This window comes from Sylvia atricapilla, chromosome 17 (genome assembly GCF_009819655.1).
Source record: "Sylvia atricapilla isolate bSylAtr1 chromosome 17, bSylAtr1.pri, whole genome shotgun sequence".
NCBI classification, from domain to species: Eukaryota; Metazoa; Chordata; class Aves; order Passeriformes; family Sylviidae; genus Sylvia; species Sylvia atricapilla.
The window spans coordinates 2,895,197-2,917,824 of NC_089156.1; the positions used below are offsets into that span (position 1 = coordinate 2,895,197).

The 22,628-nt window shown below is 39.7% G+C and overlaps 2 protein-coding genes across 3 annotated transcripts in view; one reads left to right on the top strand and one right to left on the bottom strand.

Moving 5' to 3' along the window:
* GNAZ (G protein subunit alpha z) overlaps positions 1-15,214 on the bottom strand; it is a 49,662-nt gene extending 34,448 nt beyond the window's left edge. The window contains exons 1-2 of one of the 2 annotated variants that reach the window (XM_066331239.1): positions 14,909-15,214; positions 11,883-12,017 (exon numbers count right to left, since the gene is read on the bottom strand). The gene's annotated coding sequence lies outside the window, so the exon portion shown is untranslated. The remainder of the gene's footprint in view (positions 1-11,882; positions 12,018-14,908) is intronic. The other variant, XM_066331240.1, reaches the window with a different exon arrangement.
* The window catches only part of RSPH14 (radial spoke head 14 homolog), a 71,701-nt gene that overhangs the window by 39,835 nt on the left and 9,238 nt on the right, over positions 1-22,628 (top strand). The gene's annotated exons all lie outside the window — the stretch shown is intronic.

Genomic DNA, 22,628 nt, shown 5'->3' on the forward strand with positions numbered 1-22,628 from the left:
TAAAAGGACAATGATTAAAAAAAAATAAATTCAGAACTTAGTCCAAGGCAGGGGATGAGAAGGGCACTGATCGGAAGTGGTGCCATACCATGAGCTCCTTAGTGTCACCAGCACTGACTGTTACCAGCCCAGCTGCTGTCAGCACCCTTGCAGGAGGAACAATTGCTAGGTCCATTAGGTTCTCATCTGCTGATTCCCACTGTGATTTTATAGAAATACTCAGATTTCTGGCATAAAATCTGAGCTCAACTAATAGAATTGCCACCTAGGGATACCATTCTGTGACAAAAGGAAGTTTTACAAGGAAATAATGGAGAACCCAAAGAAAATGACTGTGTAGGCATAGACCTATCAGTATATAATTGAGTGTACCTGACATGGGATAGAACAGCTTTGCTGCAGTGAGATATTATATTCATTAGCTTAAACATCTTTGTCTATTGTTTGGAAAATATCCAACAAACTTTAGCAGTACCACAATACAAATGATGCTGGTTAAGGATACCCACTAGCTAAGTATATCACCCAGCCAAAATTTAACATACAGGCTTCATCCAAGATTTAGGGAAACCAAAGAACTTATAGTGAAAATGTAGTATTTCTTATAAACCAAGCATTCAACAAGAATTGGTTATTTTTCTTTTAACTGCACACCCCACTTACTAGAGGAAGTTGGAAACATAAATCCTGTGAAATATTAATACCAAAAATACTTGGTAGTTATTTAAATTATGACCTGTTTTAGCAACATCCACAAACTACAGTGAAACAGTGAGAAGAATCACCAACACAACCAGACGTAACACTGCCTGCCTCTTGAATAGAGCCAGGTATACAACAGCTCTGCTCTGAGCTGCATGGCCAAAACTCCAGAGCAGTGTCAGTGCCTGCACAGGGAGTTGCTGTGCTTCACAGTGGTTTGACTAAGCCCAGAGTCTGCCACAGCAGCCGCTTTAGAGGTGACCTTTAGACTGGCATAAAAAAGCATTACAAGAACAAGAATATTACAGTGGGTCTAACAGTGGGTGTTCAGGAAATTCTGGCTGCTAGACAAGGGTGAGAAGAAACAACACACACAGCATCTGCTTTAGGGACGTACAAACATCAGACTCATTTGAAAGTGTGCAATAAAGCAGCAAACAAAATACAATGGCCACTCAGTATTTTGTAAGCACCTCAGAGGTGGTTATGTCTTCATTAGTGTTGCTGTTTGACTTTTATCATTAGTGGGACTCTAACTCTTATGTGAGTGATTCAAGAGCTCAGACTCACTACCTCAAGGTTGCTGTTTCATGAATGTTACAGGGAGATTCATAAGAATAAGGATATTATTTTATTGCATTAAAAAAGCACTAGTAAGCATTAGATTTGTTCATGAGTGTAATGGCAAAATTTCTATCACTCATTCGACCTTATTGCACATGATACCTTATGAAAGATAAGGGCATTTTGGTAGTTACAGCAGAATAAATTTTATGAGGGATTTGTAACAGGAGAACAGTATAATCTTGTAAAAGGAAGTTTCTCTTCCTGTGCATAAAAGGTGACATAATAAAGCAGAGCTATGCTTGCTTTTAGCTGTTCCAGTGACAGGCATGAGCTATGAGAATCTCTGTAATGAGAACATAGAGTCTGGGTAGAGATAACAGTGTCCTGAAGACAGGAGGTTTGTTTAATGCAATAGAGAAAAGCAGCCAGTGAAGATTCAAAGAGTGAAGCTTAAGGCCAAGCAAGAGGCAAGGAGAAGATGCTCCAGTAAATGGGAGTCCTGGAAACAACTGATGAGTTTTATCTGTGATGATGCATAAGAAAGCATCTTGGAGACAGAAGTATATCACAATTGTTCTGCTGGTTTTAAGGGAAAGAACTGGAGGAAAGGCAAAGATTAGGGCAAGGAATGAGAGAATAATGCCACAGAAGCTAGGTAAGATTCCTAGGGTAAATTGAATGGTATATAAACACAGGAAGCAAGAAATCCTGTATCCATGAAGAAAAGGAAGAGATAGCAATAGAGGAAGGAAAGATGAGGCGAGAAGAGCAGATGGGCACATCTTACTATATCATACTGGCATCAGATCAGCAGAAATCTGCACACAGAAAAAAAAAATACCAGAGGGAAAGGATTGACTCAGAATCTATAAAGATGGGACTTCACATATGGAATTTAATTACACCAGGAGGAAAAAAAATGAAAGCATAAATCCAGGGTGCTCATGGTGGAAGAAATTGCCTAGGTCATCAGACTTCCATCAGAATGGCTTTGCTAGAGAAAGGACATTGTTGAGTGGATCAGGACTGGAAAGTTGTCAAGAATAGACCTTGCAGGGAGAGGCAGAGCAAAAGGTTTTGGAAGGAGAGGAGCAAAATACAGGAACTGTTTCTATAGGAGTAATAAACACTGAATTCATGGCAAGGCTTGGTGAAAGCATGGGAGGACTGGCAATGTGATAGTTAAAGCTGGGAACTAAGCAACGGAGAATGAGTAATGTTTCACAGAGAACAAATCAAAAGAACCTTGCTGAATGAAAAAACAGAAAAACAGGCATAGGTTGAATGAGTATGCAGTAGCATGAGGTTACCAACATGAGAAAAACTCAAAAAAGGATTATAGAAGATTCACATGAATCGTAAGGGAGTTCAGAGGCAGCAGCTCAATGAAAGCATGAGAGGAAAGAGCAACATGGTGCAGAAAAAACAGCAAAGAGCTGGTCAAGATGGAAGAGAGGAAAGCAGTACAGTGAAAGAATAAAGCCAATAGTTCTCATGATGGTCTAATTTAGGGAACAAGAAAAGTTCAGCACTTTTGTCAGGTTATTAACCTCACAACAAGACAGAATCATGGATTAAAATGCTGTTCCTAATATAATAAGAGAAAGAAAGGAAGAGAATGTCAATATCAGCGTAAAAGGCAGGGCTATCATCAGGGATTAATTTGGTAGGTAAGGTAGAGAGTATTTTCCAGCCCTAGGCCACACATAAAATCAACCATATGAACTATGTCAGAAGGTATCTACATCAGAACTGTAGATAGGTTTCATCTTAACAGCTCAAATTAAACATTATTTTATCCGCAGAAGGGAGAGGAGAAGTGGAAGAAGTATTAGACTGCAGTCCACGGCCAAAAAAAATGAATCCCAAGAGGCTAAAGAGAATCCACGATGTTCTCAGAAGTGTGACTCATGGGAGAGGACTTGGATCCTACCAAGCACAGATTACAGCTGCAGCCTACGCCTGGTCTCATTCTGCTTCTCTTTGAAATTCAGAAGCTTTGACAGTCGTACACTCCTGCTGCTTGCAAGAGCTTCAGCAGGTACATCTCAGAGAGCTGAGCTGTTGTTGGAGTTACTCTCTAATTCAAAGGACCTTTTTTGTAAGATGAATATGAAGGAAGTCACCCATGTTCTGGTTTTGATATGAAATTGCTTTGTGCCAAATCCAAAACTCAGATATACTTTACTTCGCAGAAAATAACTCTGCAACCAGAAATATTTACGTATAACATTGTACAATGGCTAATAAGCTCCTCATTTCGAAAGCCAAGCCAAGCCATCATTTTGCTATCTAGATAAAGTTCTGTAGAGACCTATAGAAACTAAGTTCTTTTTCACTCACAGTAAAGCCAAAAGACCTTGGTATCTGATGCACCAACTTCTTTAGCTCCCATTTTTCCTTCACTGACACCTCCCCCTGAACAAAACCAAAACAAAACACCAACACAAAACCCCACCACCCACTAATTGCTGCTGCCAGAAAGAACCTAACATCCTTCTGAGGTTTAGCAGCTATGAGGATTTCTCTTCAGTCTCTCCTTTCAATTCCCTGCTTCTGGAGGGGTGATCACACCCTCCTCACACCCCAGCTGTAGCTGCTGCAGTTACACACCCACCACCACACGGCAGAGGGATCTCAGTCACTCCCTGCTGGCTCCTAACTCACGGCTGATTATAAGAAGCTTACGTTGAGCACACAATGACTATTAGAGGACACTGGTGTAGTTAAATTCCTTTCAGCAGACCTTTTAAAAAGTCTTTTAATAAGCAAGTTGGTCATGGATGGAGATGCAGGTTGCAGATTTGAAGAGGTAGAAGGCCTGATTTATCAAAAAGAGAAGCTAAAGCAGCAGTGCAAACATCTCTAGCAATAGTCCTGGTGTGTTTTTCACCACTTGTGCTCTGAAGAGTTTAAGTTCCTTAGATAATATAAGGTTTTTCCTCTTATTTAACCTTGCTTTTTCTGCTGAGATGAAAAGTATTTCTATGTGGCACTAAATAAAAATGTAAAGTGAGCTAGAGGAACTTAAGTAATTGTGGTGAAATGGCACCTTGTGGTAAGTGACACTTTGAGTTGAGGGTGTTTGTAGTTCTTCCCCATCAGAAAACAGTGACAGTAATTATTAAGAGAAAATAAGAGTAAAAGCATTCTTAACCCTGCGAAGTGCCGTGGCTGTGATCCACTTACCATAAAAAGTGGTGGTTTCGTTGACTTCAGTAGGTTTTGAAATGGGCCTGGATTTGGTTTTGAACAGGAGGAAAATAAACAGAATGTATTTAACAACACTGCAAGCAGGATACCAAAGTGCCAGCAATGTAGATTGTTTTACTGGTGACAATTTAGTATTTAGTGCATGATTCATACTCTTCATATATCAGAATATCTACGCTGAGAAATTCTGTAAGAATAGAGACGAAAATTGTTTAACTTTCAGCTCCCCGCTTTTATATGATCTCAGTGTGACTGTATTTCTAGGAAATGCTGAAGCATGATCAAAATCATTGTGTTTTAACATTAATGTCTTGCTCTGTGCACATGTTCCCAGCCTGGCTTCTGCTGGTATTCACTATGTTTGTTCTTGGGTTTCATCAGTTTTAGAAGAGCAGAGGCCAGATTTGACCACATCCATTTTGGGTCATGCTATGACAAGACTTGGTTGGATGGCTTCACATATCCATGGGGCTGTACTGATTCTGTCAAAATTGTGGGTGGCTTTCATATCACCAAGAATAGATTTTTGTCTATAAAACATTAGATATTGTATATTGATTAATATAATTACTTTTAAATTGATAGGTAACACAATCTGCTGCTAAATATAGGTCCATCTGTTGAGGAAGCTTGTGTAGATTTTTAATCTAGGTATTTACTTTAAAATAGGAGTACCATTATTTAGATTTAGCTGGGCAAAGTTGTTATTCTTCAGCCTCAAGCAAGCTTGTAAATTGTTATTTTTCCCCAAACCTGAAAAATATGAATGATAGATGGATTTTTTTTTTTTTTTTTTTATGAATGATAGATGCAGGGGGTTGGTTTTTTTGTTATTAGAGTTAAACCAAAATCCAGTAATTTTTCTTGATGTTTTATTTTTCATTGATAAGTGTTCTACTACTAGTAATATTAGCAGGTTTAGCTTCAAACTTTTTTGGTTTCTATTAACATTACTAGTACTTTTCTGTGTATATGTGTGTGTGTGGAGAGAAAGGGGTAATCACTGCTCCTGTTCAAGTTTTGTTGCATGTAATAGGATTCTCATCATTCAGATAGTTTCCCTCAATCTTTTTTGCAGTCCTGCAAACTTCCTAGTCATGCAGCCAATATGTCTTTATTTTTACTTATCCTTTAGCCCTTCAATTCTCTCTCTAAATAATCCATCTCTCTCCTGTTGTACAAGTTCTCCTTTGCTGAGGTCAGAAAAGTTTCCCTTTTGTATCACACCCTAACTGGAATTGTCTCCTGCTTTTTAAGGTATGTAGAGGTCAGCTTAGCGTCTTAGGACCCTGGTAGTTTCATTCCTTTTGTTGGAAGCAGGCTCTTGAATCATATTTTGAGAACTGATGAGTTGATTTATGAGACCACACATGATCTACTACTACTGTTAATAGTAAAACCCCCAAATTTTGCAGGTCTGGTCTGCATGAGGCTGTCCTGTCAGATTAAAGGAGAGCTTCACTGACCAGCCAAATGTACAGCACCACCCTCACAGCACTGCTTGAACAGCAGCACGTCAGGTAGTTGCTTTTCTGTTCCTTTTACTCTCAGTGACATCTCTTCTTGACTCAAGTAGCTGCAGCTCTAAAATTATCTGAAAGCTGAAAGGTGCTAATCGAGCCTTTCGTTTATTCATTATTCAGCAGTGGATCCCTAGTTATTCATTTCTCATATTACCAGGAAAAAAATGCTTCTGGTAACACTCTAGCCTACTATTAAGATGGCACATAAAGCTGAATTTTATCACTGATTCCTAGCTATTCTAGTTAGCATTCTGCATTTCACACAGATGAGATATGCAGGGGAAAAAGCTGATGACTCACCATTTTATTTCTTTTTGCTCACTAAAAACCTACTGTTGATGCCTTTGTAAAAACAGCTCTGTGAAACAGGCACAGATCTGGGACACGAAATAATACATATGGTGGAGGTTACCCACAGCACATGCAGCCTTCAGGAGAGGAGCTGGACACAGATTTCTCAGCAAACCATACTGAGTCAAAACAGGGCAAAAGCTACTGCAGCTGTAGGGATTCCAAATCCGCATTAAAGTCACAAAACAGATTTACCAAGGGGAGAGGGTGGGAGGGAAATATCTCCAGTGCACAGCAGAACAATAATTCATCTTGAAAACTTCATTACAGGACTACAAGGACATCTCTGAGGGCACTCAGATTACTTGGCTGACTGAGGTGGTGTGGGGGGATCTGCCTTTTCAGTGATCTCAGGTACCACTGGTTAGATACCTGTTCTTTAACTGATAACTCCCAGGACAATTGTACCTAAAAGCACAGCTTTTGTTATGTTTTGCTTCATTTACAGAAAATATCAAGACTTTTAAAGTGGGGTTTTGGGATTAATATTTTAACTATGAAAAAATGAAAAGGGCTACTGCCTTTTAGAGCCACCTCTGACTTTCAAACAAGTTTTGCATCTTTGTGTAGCAAGGCTGAAAAATTCCCCCTCAGGATGCATCTGAGTAGTAAGAGGACAACTGATGATCTCTCCAAAAAGCTACAGGCCTTCCAGAAAACAAGGCACATGAAAGTTCTTACTTCTCAACTCCAAGAAAATGCCTGATAAGGTGTCTCCCCACCTCTGCCAAAGGCACAAAGGCAGACAATAGCTACAGAGCTCACAGCTGGCTTAGCTTTCAGTCCAAACCCACCTTACAGCAGTTCCAATTTGGTTTCAATCTCTTCCAGCTGGCAGCAGTCCCATTAGGCTGCAATGCCACTGACACACACCTACTGGCAGTCTCCTCATCCCAAAGAATATTTTGTGCCAAAATAGCTCAGGAGGAATAAACCCCAGTTTGTGTCACCTCTTTGCTGGCTGAAGGCTCAGTGCAATAGGGAGACCTCCACTAGACAGTGTAAGTGGTTTTGCTCTGTTAGAGACTCAGGAGTGGCACTAAACGAGTCAGTACATTGTCATCATGATACTGCTTGTGTCTCCTTGGCTGTTTCGAGAACTCTTTTTTTCAGTTCATAAGAACGAGGTACAATTTTGGTTTGTATTTCAGATTGTCATGCCTACTGTTAACTAGTGCTCTGCACAAAAATAATTTTAACTGTCCCCTCCCATATTTTGTCTTGGTTGCAGGAGGGTGCTCATTGGTAAGGGTGACATTTCTAAAGGTTTTTGCAAAAGTTAAAAGGAAGGGCCAAGTCCTTGACTTCTTACACACCTGTATTATTTTCTGGAATCTTTTCATCTTGACCTTCTGTTGCTTCTGATTCTGTTGATCACCACTTGCCTCTGACCAATCCCAACAGAAGCTTAAGAAACTGTAGTGAAAAATAATATTTTCTATGTATTTTGTAACTAGATAACTCTGAAAAAACATACCTTTGAAATTACATCTTAGAAATTATGGAATCTATAATTGATGATTCTGATAATAAGATGCAGAGACCAAGTAAACAATGAGACTGATGTACTGTTAACCTACTGCATGAACTATAAATCTTTGCAACATAGATAAAGACAGAAATTCCATTTGCACTTCATATCTCACAGCTGAGTAAGAACAGTGATGCATAGATTGACAGCATTCCGTCTGGTATCCTTTAAAACAAACACTTTACTCTTTTCTTGAATTGACTTGTTTATGTAAACTTTCAATGAGGTCCGTGAATAATTCTTGACAGGTTAATAATGAAAACATAATGTATCCAAAATCCAAAGCTACAGTTGTATAGATAAGCTTTGACGAGTTACAGACTCCTGTCATTGGAGGTATCCAACACCACAAATAAGATACTGAATGAAAATACCTAGAGACTGTAATTGTGCTGCTCACTGAGCAGTTCTCCTGTCACTTGGTAATTAAGTCTACAATATTTAAAGGTACTCCCAGAGTTCCATATGCCTGTGTGCCAATCTCCCCTTCAAAGCACACTTTTACTATAATGGGCATCACCCATTCCTTCCACATCAATTCTACCTGAATGATTTCTGGATTAAAATATTCCCATATTTTCTACTTGGGGTTCATTGCTTTCCAGTGTCAGAAGACACTAGAAGAGCAACATAAAGTAATCAAAAATACAGAGAAACTCCAACACTTCCAGTATCTGAAGGAGAAAGGAATTTTTGTGATCCAGCCTTTATTGTAGGGCCAGGTTCAATGGGGCTGCCTAAGTGACAGCATGAATTGGAACAGTTTCCAGGTATGATCCCGAGAGGCCACAATATCAGTGGCTGTACTTGGTTTCCTTGACTGCAGAAGTGGGAAAAGGGTTGATCTGCTATGCCATGGATACAGCAAAGAGAGAGGTTTTTCTTGTCACAGACCAGGCTAATATCCTCTGTAAACATTTAATTTTAGTTTATAACCTGGTGTGCTGGCAGAGAATGGGACTGTAAGAGATCCAATAATTCAGTTCTTTGTCTGTATGGTAGGTTATTACTGTTACTACTTTATCAATGTTTTAACTTCTGTTACATGGGATTTGCACCGCTCAGGACTGCAGGGTCCAATCAGGCCTCTCTGGAAAAAGGGAGAATTGTAATCTGCAGTGCTAAAAGTCACTGGTTCCTACCTCTTCCAGATGCTACCTGATACTTTAATTTGTTTAGACCATTGTATATTTACTTGACCTGTGAGAGCAAATAATATTGTGCTGATATAATACTGAACTGCACATCAGCCTCAAGTCTTGCCACATGTAAAACAATTGTTGATCCCTTGAACCTAGTAGCCAAAAATTTGTTCCTGTAACTTAAAAAAATACATGAAGTCTTAAGTATTCCATTGCTTTTTGTGAGCACACATGCAAAAAGCAAACTCGACACACCTGTGTAATCACAGCTATGAGGCAAAGTTCAGATTTGCTTTTGGAAACATTCACAGCATGAAACATAATCAGAGGACTTATTGCACATCTAGTCAGGGAACAGAAACAATATGATAGTAGAACAATTGCTCAAATTTGAAGTAGGCTAGCCTTAGAATTTTAAATACCTACATAAATGTCACTGAATTACAAATTAAGGTGAATTTATCTGTTCATGGACATAGATGGATTGAAAAAGAGATTAAGAACATGTTTCTGAAATGACTGATTAAGGTGAGGTTCTATCATTACTGAGCAGTACAACATGGAAGTTCACTAGATTCTTAGCAATGGTAAGAATATATGAATATCCTCCCATCACAAAATGGCTTATACTGTGCTACCCCAAACTCTGCCAGATTTAAAAGGTCAGGCACAGAAAGGCATCTTGAGAGAAAATTTTCCTGCCAAGGCCCTCTTGCAGCAATCAACTTGCTGGCAGTACAGATAGGTGCTCCAGTGCAACAGTGTTAATTCTGGAAAATTTTAGTTCACAATAGATTTGGTTAGCATCATATGCATTAATCTACTGAACTGAGTGCTTAAAATGGCATAAACAATATTTCCTGTAGTATTGGTTTGAATTCTCTCCTGTAATCTAAACACTAGAGAGGGGCAACAGTCAATATCCTGGTCTTTCTTTCCTCATGAGACATCAAAAAAAAAAATTCTAATGCGTATATATGTATAAATAGATATTATATAGCCAAAAGAAAAGATATTTTGTTAACACATTCCAATATTTGGATTATATGACTTGAGCTGGTAATATCCAGCTTGAAAAATCCAACCTAATGGCTCATATTGTGTTATCTTCAGAAAGATGTTCCTTTGGCTGGTCGGTAAGATTTCCTTTTGAATCATACACACATTTCTCTTTTAAAGGAAGGAATATAATAACCAGGTGCATGCCCCCTCTGAACAGCAAGCCCTCTCAGAGCTAAACACCCAGCTGGGCTTTTGTTACTGTGCCCTGACACTGAATTGTAATCAATTCAGCTCCACTGTGTTGTTTCCTTCCACATCACAACTGTGTCAACTGTACTTGTACATCAACACTTGCTATGCTGCCTAATTGTATTTGTGTTCGTGCAGTTCGTGAAGATAAAGGTGTCTGGGCAAGGTTTGAAAATATAGAGAGCAGTCACAGCAAACCAGTAAAAACAGTGGGAATGTATGCCTGAATACTGCCTGGATCACCAGCAGAAACTGATAAAAGATTTGGATTACTGGTGCTGTTCCAGTGAAGCCTTTCCAGTGCCATGACTGATACCATTGCTGAGATACTCCAAGGAGGAAGCCAATGGCAGCCCAGTCACTATCAAGGGAGCAGGGCTGGTAGGTAGGGAATGGCAACTGCACTGTGACTTACAAATATTTGTGATGAACCATGAAAATACCTTTATAATTAACTAGTACATCTTGCTTAAACATTACCTTATAGACAGTAAGAGTGGGATTCATCTGTGCAGATTTAGCATCTGCATGTAGGTGGCTACTTCAGAGCTCCTCACTCAGTGCTTCCCTCGGAGGCAGTGGAGAGGAGCTGTCATTTCCAGAGGTCAGCTCAGTCTCACACTAACATGGTAGTCAAAAACTGCTCTGGGTAACTCCAATGGAAAAATCTCTTTTTCTTCCATTAGCTAAAAAGGAAGCCTTAACAACTGCTCCATAAGTGCATATCCATGTTATGGACATCTGAAAGTGATGAGAATAGTTCCTTCCAACTGCCAAGTCCAGGCAATTGCTATTTAAGAAATCCAGTTTGGTTCCTATGAAATTACTATTTACTTTCTGGTCATTATTCTTGACATGTGTGAGCAAAACAAATACTTAAACTTTTTGGATTTGCCTCTTTAAGTTTTTATATTGGCCAAGATGTTGAGTGGTAATCCCACAGGTTATTTCTGCAATGTAGAATCATGTGGGAGTGTAATCACATTTGTTTTTTTGATGTGATAGCTTAGGAATCCAGAGAAGAAACAACTCTCTGATATAAGGGGCTTAAAGAGAAAACAAAAGGCAAATAGGATTTGTTGGGTAAAACTGTGTTCCCTAATGATTCACTGGGTGTCCAATACTAAATAATAAAATGGGATTCTGAGGAGAGTCGAGCTTCTACTGAACCACAGAAAATGCTCTGACCTGAAGAAGTTAAAAATAATAAAAAAAAACAACCAAAAAAACCCCACAACCACACAACAAACGCTATAAAGCTTTTGTCTTCTGAGTTTTTGCTGTGTGTTTTGTTAGTTGTGAGTTTAAATGTATTTAATAGTAACCAATGTTTGAGGTCTGGGTAGGATGGAAGAGATGGCCCCATCACCCATCAGTTCCTTCCATCCAAATCCACCAGTGCCCTTCAGTGCTAAGGAAAAGCCACAGTTCAGAGAAGAGGGTTTTCTCTGTAGCCTTCCTGGCAAGCGTTAGGTTATGTCCTTGATTCCACTTGAAAGATAAAACAACTTAAATTGCTAATGTGTATCAACTCCTGATTCAATAACAGAATAAAGCAAACTGAATTTAGCCTTTCTCTGTCATCTTGTCTATTCCACATACCTTTAATTGCCAGGGAACTTTGCGAAGAGAATCGATTTTGGTTGCTTTGGAACAGTATAGTTGTTCCTGTTTGGGATTATTCTTTCATCAATATGATCGTTGGAATTTGGACTTCCTAATCACCACTCTTAAATTCTGGAAAGTTTAAAAAAAAATGTGAACTTCGAATATAACATCCAAAATGTAAGTCATGGTATCCTATCAAGTAAGTGAAAGGAATTTGTTGTAACTAGTGATGGGTGTGCATTTATTCTGGATGCTTTGGGGATCACAAAGAACAAAATTTAGCCTTCTTTTTAAATAAAAATAGGACGGTTGTTCTCTCTAAGTATAAATATTATTTTGTGCACGTAGGCCAAGATTTTGATTTTTAAGGGCCTTTGAATAAGTTTTCTCTTAGATAAAATAAAATAGTTGATTGCTTGTGTAGAAACTGTTACTGCTGAGGGTGGATACTGTCAACCTTAACATGGGAATAACACTCCCATTTTCTCAGTAAAAAAACATGATTCAGATAACTGATAATTTATGAATTACAGTTTGTGATGCAAGTAGAGAGTTACTGAATTTGTCATTGAGCTGGTGACCTCACTGAAACCAACTACAAATGTTGTTACTAAAGGCAAGGGAGATCTTGATTATTGAAATGTGTGTGCTGGGCTCTCTCCCACTGAAATAAGTCACAGAACTTCCAATGACTCCTGTGAAAGAAGGACCAAAACTTTAGCAGAAATAGTCAGAGTCAACTCTCATTTTCAGTTACATAAATGTGAAGAATTTCCTCTGAAATAAGTGGGATTACTGTGATTTAACCTGAAGGAATTGAAAGTATTTTTCTTTAATTCATGGAGGGGGAGAGAGAAAAAACCACCGTTCACTTGTATTGCCTCATGCCTGTGTATCTACCAAGGCTCTATCTCCTGTCAAAATCCTTATCTGCTTAAGCTGGAGAGGAAGAGCTGACTTCACCATTTAAGGATTTGAGCTTTTATTACTTACTGAATTTTCTGTTATCCTTATCACCTTCCCCACCATTTAGCAGGTAGATTCCTTAAAAAGGGACAAATTTCTGTTTCTATCTACACTTCTTAAAATTTAACATACCTTGCTCCATCAATGTGTAATCAGAACTGAGACAACCAGAATGCTTTCACTTCAGTCCTTCAGAGCTACCTGGCTGGTTATTTTTAGATTATCACCACTAAATTCAAAACCAAGGCCTGCAAGTGAAACATGAAACTGTTCTGGAGCCTTACAAAATTCAAGGTAGTACCTCCAGAAGACTTATTCAACTCTGCTCACCAGTGGCCTGTGAAGTGACAAGCACATAATCTGAGCCAGACGTGTGGCATTCTTTATGTGGCACACGGAGTTTATTCCTCTCTGTGAGGTCCATTGTCAGAGTGAAATTTCTGTGGCTTACACAGAATTAATCAGCTTTTTTTCCTTGTAAGCGTACCTATGTACACAGAGGGGAATTCTTCTCTGAAAATGCAATCAGTGCTTTGGTGATGAAAGATGGCATGAATTTTTCCCCTAAATATGCCTTTTAACTAAGAGGTTTTCTTTTGATTACACCTGTCACTGGCCTCTTGAAGACTAAATCTTCATCCTTCTATACACATAGGCCTCTCCTCCGATAATGTCCTTTATCCAAGGGCAGGGATCTGTGCTTTTTGCATGATAGCTTCCAAACAAATGATTTGATGGAGACAGCCCAGTTAATGGCAAAACACTCTCTGCTCTGCAGAACTGTGTCTGTTCAGCTGTCAAATCTGTGCCTGTTGAAGAAAAGTGAGGCTTTCTGCCTATAACAGCACCTAAGGCATCAGCTCGGGCTTTGAACATCTATATCCATAAAGTCAGAAAAGATTTCTCCTAAGTCCGATATACACACTCATTTTTTGCCCCTTTGTGATCCACAAGTAGGTATTCCCAGCACCTGACCTGCTGTTGTAACCTTTAGAGACAAAATGTTGATGGCCACCTGAAGGGTGTGACCCACAATGGCGCGAAATACTGAGCCCAAATAAATATCAAATTATGGGTGTGAGGCTATCAAAAAATGAATATAAACAAATATAAAGAAATGCTGGAGGGAAAGTAGTGATTTTTTCTCAAATCTTCCCCGGAAAATGTTGAGATACGTCAGTATCTTGCAGAATTAATACTGCAAGAACACACGTTAAACAGCTTCTACAGTGAAACAGCCAAAAGCAGATCAGATCAGTTCCATGAGCAGAAATTAAACTGACATCTATTTGTCTGCAGCTCTCTCAACTAACATTGAAGGCTTGGGGGTTTTGTGTATGAAGCACTACCCAAAATGCAAACGCAAAGATACCAAAAACTTATGGTTCGCAAGTGCAGATAGGAGCCGTCCACAGGTGCAGATTAATATAAACCCTCCTCATTCCTTCACATGCATGGGCACACACAGAGAGGGAACACATCCAGGCTCTGCAGAGCCACACATCCTCCCAATGAGCAGATGAGACTGTTACCAGGAGGATTTATTACAGAAATTTGGCAGCAGGAGTGTTTTCTGCTAGAATATTATCCAGGCTGCATTTCCCTGGGAGGAGATGCTACCTAGTGTGGAGGTTCTTCTCCCAACAGGCAGGATCTAATGGATTATCTTTCTGAATCATGAAGGGAACGCAACGGATCCTGTTAAGGCTCAGGTAGTGGCTATTAATGGGTTACAATTCAGGCTAGGAAAGGGAGACCACTTAATTTTTAGAAGAAGGGCCCAGGCTGAAGCAGCGGCTAATAGAAGGCCAGTATCCCTTGAGAAGGTCATTTTCACTGTATCAGCAGCCTGCCTCCCCTTTACTATTTTTTGTCTACACACAGCGAAATGTTCCTGCCTCACAGTGACACTCATTTTTTATCCAGCAGAAGCATAGCTTACTGTTTCAAAATGACATCTTTTCCTTCTTGTTTTAGAAGTGCCTTTTTTATTTTGGAAATGTTCATCACCGAACTGATTTAAAAGGGAAGGAAATGCGGAATATTGCACTCACCTCTCCAGCACCAGGCAGGCAGCTTCCACCTCCTCAATCCATCAGTACAAACGCTCGCATCCACTGACGCCTCTCCTCTGCTTTGGCCCTTTTTCACATCAGCATCTGTGATTTGCCGAGCAGACCACACCACGACTGCAGGGACTAGCCCCGCAGCCCCGGCAGGAGCAGGAACCTGCCCTTTCCCATCTTCTCCCTAGGAAACACAACCGTAAAGAGCCGGGCTGCTCTAAAGGCGGCAGCGGGAGCGCTTGTCCGGCGGCCCCCCGCGGGAGACAAGGAGGTGCTCGGCGCTCTCGCCGGGGAGCCGGGCAGGGGGAGCGCGGGGCTGGCGCTGGAGGAGGAGCCGGAGCCGCCAGCCCGTTTCCACGCCAACGGCGGGGGTACCGCGGGCGGGGCGGCGGCGCGGCCGGCGGGCGGCTCCGCTCGGCTCCCGCCCGGGGGGCGGCCGGGCCCGCAGCCCCCGCAGCCCCCGCCCCGCCGCGGCGCCGGGGGAGCTGGCTGTCGGCGAGGGGTTTGTGCCTCTTTCCCGGCTCCTCCGCTCCGCTGCACTCGCGCGTTACATAATGTGCGGCTCCAGACGTGCCGCGGGCTCTGCCTCTGCACAACTGCATCCGCACCCGGGGCCGCTCCGCGGGTCCGTGTTCGCTGCAGCACGGCGGGCTCTGGCAGCCGCAGGAGCTCCGGGGTTCATTTCACAATGCGTGTTTAGGGAGAACTAGTCACATACGTGTTGGAGGGATACGGTCAAGGGTAAAGGGAGAAAAACCAGTTTCTTTAGTTACGCGGAATTTTTCTACTGTTTGCTTTCCGCTTCTACCATCACTCAGTTGCTCTCAGTACTGGGCATATATTTTTTTCTGGTTTTCCACTTCTGCCTTTTGCATTTGTGTATGTGTAATTTACTATGGGTTTTTTTTTTTTTTTTTTTTTTTTTTTTTTTTTTTAATTAACAATGAATATAATTTTCTTTTTATCTCATTAATGGATTTATCCAATTTATGTTTTACATTTTTCCTAGTGTCTTTTTCCTTTTGGCTAGAATACTAGTTGCATTGTTGAATCTGCAGCCCTGATCAAGTAGCTGATTTCTCCCTACACTGCTAATTTCATAAGCTTGATTTGTTACTGATACACTTCTGCTGGAGATAGCAACAGAGACTCACACACACAGACGGGATGCAGGCATTTTTTCCCACAATAAGGCTAACATAATACAAAGCAGAAAGCATCTGATTCCTGTAAATTATATCACTTCCAGTACTGATATTATCAGCAGAGCTGTAGCATTGGCAAATCATAATAATGAAATAATTTCATGTAAAAATCAGTATACCATGTAGAGAAAAATTTCCAATAATAGGGAATCTTAGGCATTGTTCACATTGGAAGAGTTTGCCAGTATATCTGGACTGGTAGATTTGTTCTAGTAAAATTTGTTAGAAAAGTCATATACATAACTTGTATTGTTCTCCCAGCAAAACTATAATTTTCAAATCATAATTTTGACCTGCTTCAATAAAAATATTGCTACAGTCTAATTTTGAAATTTTAGCTTTTAATATACATGCACAAACATCTCAGTGCATTTCTAAGATCAGATAGCGGTCAATTTAAAACTTTTAAGTGTTTTTGTTTTAAGTGCATAAATCCCTGATATAGTTATGCTGGCAAGGGAATAGAATAAAAAATGTATCTGCGGTAACTGAGTAGTCTAGATAATAGGATAAAAGAACAATAGCAAGGTGTACAGGTTTAATCTGCAATTCCATAAAGAACAAGTAGTTACTATAGAAACTGTCACATTACATGTATCTTTAGTATAGTACTTGATATGTGAGAAAAGGCGTCTTCCACACACTAACCAACTGTGGCAGAAATAAAGCACCAACCAGCATCCTCCTGGCTAGGCCGATCATCGTTTGCATGCTGTCTACAGAGAGAGCAATTTTAGGCATTTTCCACTGCTGTAAGAAAACACCTGCTTTCCTGCAGCTTTGAGGGAGGCACCGGAGCACAGAGCAAATGTTGGCAGTGAAGGAATTACAAACATGCAGTACCTGAGTCCTGGGACAGTTCTAAGAAGTTTAGGGACTACTATTTCAACATCATCGTGTGAGAGCTTGCTGTTGATTAATGGCAGAGTTAAAAACCAACTTGCCTGAAGAATGCCTCATCAGACATGTCTATGTTTTCTTCATTCTTACCTTGTCCTGCATCCAGAAATTCTCAATTAGGGCCTTTCAGCATGTATTGATTGCATTACATGTAGCTAAGCTCCCACAGGAATTTGAAGAGAAGTAAGTCTCCAAATAGCCTGGACAGGTGATTAAATGCCAAAGTCAAACAGCACAGAAATCCAGGTCTTTAGCCCAGAACTCTGAATGTTGTGCTTTGCAAACAGATAGACTGAATACACAGAAATAACTATAGACAGTGAATAGTTTATGTGGAAATATAAAGAGTAATTTTAGGGACCTGTGGCAATCTGACTGGATTTCCATTTCCTCTTCAGTGTCAGGGAGGTCACCATTCTTCCCCACCAGAGCAGGCCTGAGTTTGAAGGGGGCAGGATTAGACTGCTGAGGTGCAGCATCCCAGACACAACCTCCAAGTTTCACTCAACTTGCCAGTGCTATTCATTAACCAAAAGCCAAAGCCTTGCCTGTTTACTGCTGCTTTCTGCTGGATCAATCAAAATAGATGCATTCATACATGTTTATTTTGAAGACAATAGTGCTAAAACAAAAATGTGCTCTTAAATGGAAAATCCCATAGGGATTTTTCTAATCAATTACCCTTTATTATACCATGACAACATGAAAATATTTATATGCACACATGCAATGTTCTTGGTGAATGTACATCTCCAAATGATAGAGGGTAAATTGAGAGGCCACATCTGGTCTGCAATAAAAATATAATAAAAGACATTTTGTCTTTCATTCAATCTTCTACCAAACACTCTCTTTTTAACAAGCAATTGTAGATCTGGGTTAGATATTTATAGACAGGTCTGTGATTCTCTCAGCATGAAGAAATGAACAGAACATTTAAAGGAAAATAAAAAGGCTGTATTTTTTATTTTTAACCGTTTTTCTCACGTGGAAGAATTTAAAATAGCATCATGTACAGATGATTGGGATCTGTTATTTATATCTATCTGATATATTGCTTTGTATCAGTGACTATGAGATGTTGGGGGAAAAATCATGAATGCACCTTCTATCAGGTGGTATCAGCCTGACCTCATTTGGCTTCATCATTTAAGATGAAAATTCACTTTCTACCAGGATTTCACCCTTTTGTCTTCTCTCACCCTTCAGGTAACTGAGGGCTTTGCTTAATGCCAGCAGTTTACTCTTCCTATGAGAGCAAATCATGAGAGACATTTGAGAATGAGAACTCAGACAATGCATTGCATCTAATATCACAATCAACTAAAGAAGAACTTATTTAAAAAGAAAACAACAACCAAAGCTTACAAATGCTGAGTGCTTTACATCCCTTCCTTCACAGTTCTGTTATGTACCTACTGTGTTTGCAGCTCATTGTTTCAGCTGCTGCATCAGCAGTTGCTACTGAAGCCAAGTTGAGAAAAACAAACATTAAATCCAGCAGCTGGAGGAGAGCTGCTCTCCCAGATGCCTGGAAGATACCTTGGTTTTCCTGTGCAGGAAACTTTCCACAGCTGTTTTTGGCTTATCCTAAGCTTTGGGATGAATCCATGAAGAAAGCTACCGAGATACTGTGAAATAAGATAAAGAAACATAGATTTTTGTAAAGAAATCTGTCCTTCAAGACTACATTATTTTTTATGTTTTTAAAGGTGAATTAAAGCACTGTTTGCTCATTTTTCACTATCAAGGGCAAAGGAATGGGGAAAAATCCAAAACAAAACCCCTCAAATGTTAACGCAAATTGGGGATCACTTAGTAAAGTATACAACAAAGGATCTGTGAGGGTGGAACAGGAAAAATCACTTGAGATCAAAATACAGAGATCTTTGGGAATTACACCCAGAGGATGCAATTAAAGAGTGCCAGGAATTTTTTGAAGCCAAGGCTTTTAAAACAAATTGTACCAGCTTCAGATCTTCTGTTAAACCTGGTCTGAGCAAGGTTGTTGGTTATTCTTAGGGTCCCCTCTTCCCTCCTGTGAGCTTCCTGGTTGGGAGTTTTCCACTTCGTAAGAATGATTAAATGTTCACTGAAGAGTGGCTTGGAAGGAGGTCACTCCCACCTGAGGACATGGGTAGGCATTTAGTGAGATTTTAATTTTTTCTCAGAAAAACAAAAAGATATGTATTGGTTTAAAATATATTTAGTTTTGCCACTTCTGTTCTTACCAGCTGAAGAAGTATCAAACTGAGTCCTCAGAAGAGTTATATATATTTTAGTAGATACTCAGAAAAAATGTTACAATTGGACCTCACATTTTCTTGTATCCTTTAAGTATGTAGCTCTTCATGCTATGTAAGAACCACATGGTATAACTACAATTTCATTAGGCATTGTTATTTATCTGTTCTATAACCTACTTGTGTCTGATTAACAGAAATTATTTGGTTGATAAAAAAAAAAAAAGGAAAAGGATGACAATTTTGTTGAGGACACAAAGGTAGTTCTGAGAAGCTGTGGAAGAAGAGCTGGAAACATCCATGCTGCTTTACTATGGGGACTTCAAATGCCAGTCCAGTTCTTAAAAAATTTGGACTATTGCAGTCAGGACTAAATAATTGGTTTAGACAATTGTCCACTTATTCAATGTCAGGCCCACAGGTGGTTTTGCATCTACATAAACTCTTAAGAGTTTCCCATCTACCTACCAACCCACCTATAAAGTACAAAGCAGACACACGGTGTGTTCTCTGTTTCTGTTTAAGAGTGTTTTGAATCCTATGTATATAATGTTCTTATAGATAAGCACATAAGTACTACTGTAGAAGTGCCTGTGCTTAATCTGGCATGTTTACACAAGCTAGACCTAATACTTTAGTCCAGGTTAAGTAACAGCTTCATTTTTCTGTTGTTCCCAACATTTACTGGGGAGGTACTTCAAAGAACAAATCATCCTCAAAGTAGCCCACACCTTGGCAGGCTTGTATTAAATTAGGATTTTTTAAATTTTTCACTGCTTGAAATAAAATATAGGCTAAAACACACTGGAAAGCACCATTGCAGAACCTCAGTCAGAACAGACTGCAATTTTCATTGAGTAGCAGAAAGCAGTTTTCCTTAAGAACATGGCTTCCCATGGAAAAACATGGACTCTGCAAAGTAGCAGGTCTGAGTGGAGAGGGGAGGCTCAATCTGCTTTTCCACCCAGCTCCACTCACGTTGTGCAGCCATCTGGGCCTGTGGTTCCAATCAAGATGTGTTTCTTCTGCTCTCATTTCAAACAAAATTGCCGAGCCAAAGCATCTGAAGCAGAAAAGGATTTCACCCACCTGTAGTACTGTATTCTTCTTTTCAGGAGGTTTTATCAGTTCTCACCAGTCCATTGTGCGCATCTTGGCACCAGTGGAAGCAGTGTGAACTGTAGGATAAAATTGCCTTATTGCAGCTTTGCCAGCAGGCCTGACCAGCAAAGAGAAGCAGTGCATTTGTCAGCACTATGATTTCTCCAGTTCCCTTTTCTGTGAAATTTCTATCATCTCATTTTTAACATAACATAACGTAACGTAACGTAACGTAATGTAACGTAACGTAACGTAACATCACATCCTCCCACCTTTCTAACAATGGAGAAAATGTAAAAGAGAAGTGCTTACCCAAAGAGACTGAATTCATGTTTTCCCATTAATTGTCTCCTACCACTATTTGCAGTCTTTCAGTCTGTTCAGTTTTCAGTCTGTGCAATGATTCATATCTTCAAAGCAAGTTTAGGTTAATTTTCAGGATAAAATTCTTCAGAACCTGACACATAATTAATTCTAGATATTTGGTTGCTTTAAGCCTCTCATTTTTAATGTTTGACTGTAGCATAATCAAATCTCTGTAGAAAACATTCTCATTCCTATACCTCTGTTTCTGATGGATTGCTATTTAGTTGCACTATGGAAGTTCAGAGAGCACTTTCACCATCTTAATGACTATTTCTCCTAAGGAACAAAACTGAAAAAAATGTTCTCTAATGCCTGAGGGTGTGTAGTGTTAATTCACTAGTTACAGAAGATGAACCTTAAATATAACCAGGATGTTCTAATGGTCACTTGGCTGTGTCATGCCATTTTTTAATGCATTCCAGTTGCGCAGGTGTAACTTCCAGGTATAGAAATTTAAGATAGTCGAGAAAACTGTTTCTTGAACTTCATTCATGTTGCTTTAATTATTTGGCCCTCTGCCCAAAAAGAGGAAAGATTTATTTTTCTTTCAACCTATTTACTCAACAGAAATTCTGAAAACTTGCAATGGTGAATTGCTCTCAAATCAGGGGCTTGTACGACAGTTGGACTTAAAAGTTTGAAACTCTTTTTATTAGTTTAAAATGAATCTGAATGGTTTCTTAGCTGGTCAAGTGATTTGCCTGAAACAAATGCTTGCCTCGCTCCTCCCCATCTACTCCTTCCACCCCAGCCAGGCAGCCAATCCTCTCTGTAGGAAATGAGCTCTCACACATCTTTACAAACCTCTGTGACAAGGTAGACCTTTCTCCACAGGAATCTCTAAAAATTGCTACAATGGAGGCAGTAACCATATGAACATTTGTCAAACTGATAATGTCATGTTCAGCTTCCAGCATCAATTTCTCTGGGACTGAAACTTGCTACAGGAACTGTTAACACTTGATGTACATGCTTGCTATAAAGTACAAAATCCAGTATTTCAATCAGTATTTGTGGACATGCCAGTCCAGGTTATCTTCTGAATGTTTTCTGTCAGGCACAGTAAATTCACTGCCTTCTGTGAACGCTGCAGGTCACAGCAGGTACCTGTGGAAGTTGAAATTCAGGAGTCTCTTATGGTTAAAGGCTGCCCTGGTCCCTCTTAGTCTCATCTTAGAACTACACATGTCCATTACTGACCAGCAGGAAAAAAAAAAGGATAGATTCTGACTTGGAAAATCTGAAATGGGATGACCTCAATGGCTGAGGCTCAACTTTTTGGGAGTAGTTACCTTAAGGCTTTCATTTTCTCTACAGTTATTGATCTGAGGACTTTAGCACAAGTAGTGCACGTCAGATTGTTTTCCTTCCTTCATGTATTTTGGCAAAGTCTTCCCTGTAGAGGAAATTAATAAATTTCAGGGTGACATTTCCTTCTTCATCTAAAAGGACAAGAAAAAAACCCCAACCCTCTGGATGAATTTTTACTTTTTTTTCCCTTTGATTTTTATTATTTTTAAAAGATGATGAAGGTATTTTATCAGAAAAATAAAATCCAAGCAATTTCCCAATTTGTGCAATCAATCTGCATAGAAGATCAGTGAAATGCATGCTGTGTGTGTGCACATGCATTCACACCTTTGGGTACACAGGATGACTGTGAGGGTGTCTATAGATGAAGTTACAAATTTAGAAAACTTAGAGAAATTTTCTTAAAAGGTAGGTACAAGAGGCTGGAGAAGGGCTGAATAAAACCCTTGCAAAAGATAGCGCAGTTTATCCTGCAACTTAGAGGCAGACTATCAACAATTAGAGCTAGGAAAAAATTGTTCACCCTTCATTTTGATTAGTTCACCTTCATTTTGATTGTTTGCTTTCTTGTATATGATCATA